General features: G+C 39.2%; 1 long non-coding RNA gene across 1 annotated transcript in view; it reads right to left on the bottom strand.

Moving 5' to 3' along the window:
* Positions 1–2,303, bottom strand: part of LOC105551447 — a 187,948-nt gene that overhangs the window by 126,793 nt on the left and 58,852 nt on the right. Inside the window, exon 2 of the long non-coding RNA XR_001007863.1 lies at positions 731–845. This is a non-coding gene — a long non-coding RNA (uncharacterized LOC105551447). The remainder of the gene's footprint in view (positions 1–730; positions 846–2,303) is intronic.

Here is a 2,303-nt window from a genome sequence, read left to right as displayed (position 1 = left end):
CCCAGTCTCACTGCCTTTACTCCCCACAGATGTTGATCACAAAGGCATTCACCAACAAACTTTCTGCATGTACATCATATGTCTCCAACTCAGTGTCTGATTTCTGCAGAATTGACCTAAGGCTTGTGTGAATTAGAGGAGATAAGCCTGAAAAAGCACTCAGAACAGAGCATTGCACATAGTAAGCACTCAATGAATATTTGTTGAGTTGAAGGAATGAATGATGCTTTGTCCATATTGTAAATAAAAACCATTAAACAAGAGAGGTTAAGAGAACATCCATGACTACATAAACTTATCTATGTCTAAATTACATGGATAACAAAATTTAAAAGAAAGTTCGCACAGTTATTTGTAATATTTTGATGCTACTATTTTATAACCAGAAAAAGTCTTCATGATGTATGATTCTAGCTATAAACTGTGCAAGAGAAAGCTGTGAAATCAAGAGCCATGCATTATCAAAATTTTTTATTTTGTCCTAATTTTAGATCAGTTATGTTATTCTTCAGATCAGCATGACAAGTATTGAAATGGGAGTGACAGGCAATTTTTGTCACCCTATCTTTCTTGGAAACCTACACACTGTCTCATTTCTCACATTTGCCCTTCAATTCTGATTCTTGCTGCAGACTCAGTAAAGATGTAAAATCTCTTACATCTCTGCACCCTTGCTAGCACCAATGTGACAGACACACAAATATCTGGGATGCACTTTTCATTTGCCTGCCTCCAAGGCTGCTTACATCACCATTCAAGTCAGCTTGCTTCCTCCTTAGAGTGCTGCCTTCACTTTCAATCTTGTTCACCTTGGGGTTTTATTTCTCACAACGGTGTTACATATTCTGAATATGAAGAGGATATTAAATTAATGTATTCCCCAGACCACTCAAAGCAACTTTTAAAAAACAACCACTAAAAGAGTTCATCTGCCAACTCCCAAGTGCTGCGAGCACTCTGCATCCGCCTTTGCATTCATTTCCCTCCCATGCAAATATGCACACAGCCCACAAGGAAGGAGGCACAATTACCAGCCTTAACCAGATCAATCTCCTGAAATTCAATGTCAAAGAAACATCCCAGGATGTCAAAATTTACTTGCAGGCGACTCATCACCCCTTCTGAGATGGACTACATTATAATTCACAGGAGAGAATAACCTTCTCGGAGACACACATTTACATTACATAAAGCAGAGTTGAAAATAATCATGCTTCTCCACGAGCAAATGACAGTTACATAAGGATATTCTTCTACTTTTTGTGTGTCACTCATAACACTGCTTTCAAAATTACATCTGTGGAGAGGATGCTTGGAAAGGCACTGCTGTTTGCTACAAGCACTGTTCAAAACCACTCACAAATGCCTTCACCTTTTTCCTTCTTCTAAGTACACCTTGCTGAACTTTAGTATGTGTTATCCTCTCTAGAAAAAACCACGTAAAATACTTTCACCCTAGAAAGGTTTCTCGGAACATTTCCCCTCTGAGAGCTTTAAGCAAAGATTGTACATTAAATGGCTTCATAAAAGATCCTGAATAAAGGCTATTATCTACATGTAACATTCACTCTCACTATATCTCATGATCTAATGACATAAAGCAGTTTATTGGTCAATATCACTGGCCAAAGACAGAGAAAGAGGTATGACTCCAGCCATCTGGAAATCTATTATCAAGGTTAATGCATATGCCTTTCATTTCTAAAGATCTGGTTTCAGCTTCATCAGTTAAAAGTGAATTGGGTGGTCTTGTCTTACCCACATTAAAGAACCATTATGCAGTTTAGCCTAACAAAACACCATCAGTCATGAACATCATTTAGCAGAAGTCAACCTAGGCAAAATGTCCAGTCTGTTAAGTATGCCTCCTTCTCTAACCTCTCATTCCCTGATCAGGCTAATCGTGGGCAAAATTATAAAGTAGACAGAGTTAGTTTGAGGTTATTTTCAGTCTATTAGTCAAAAGCAGAGTGGGAGACACAGATATAGATTTAAGAATGGAGCAAGAGACAAAAATACGTGTCCTAGTCCTAGCTAGTCACTACCTCTCTGGGGCTCAGTATCTTCAGCTATAAAATGGGGATAACAACCACCCTCAAACTTTGAGGGCTCTTGGAATTGAAAGGTTCCCTTATCCCCGTCGCAGGATGTTAGACGGAGGTGTGGCTCACTGCCCCACCACTCAAACCCCTAGGGGAGTGACACATATACACCATGGAATACTATGCAGCTATAAAAAAGGATGAGTTCATGTCCTTTGTAGGGACATGGATGCAGCTGGAAACCATCATTCTCAGCAAACT

The sequence above is a fragment of the Mandrillus leucophaeus genome, unplaced genomic scaffold, assembly GCF_000951045.1.
Source record: "Mandrillus leucophaeus isolate KB7577 unplaced genomic scaffold, Mleu.le_1.0 Scaffold114, whole genome shotgun sequence".
NCBI lineage: Eukaryota > Metazoa > Chordata > Mammalia > Primates > Cercopithecidae > Mandrillus > Mandrillus leucophaeus.
The sequence above is the reverse complement of the archived record's forward strand: the minus strand, read 5'-3'. Positions and strand labels throughout refer to the sequence as shown.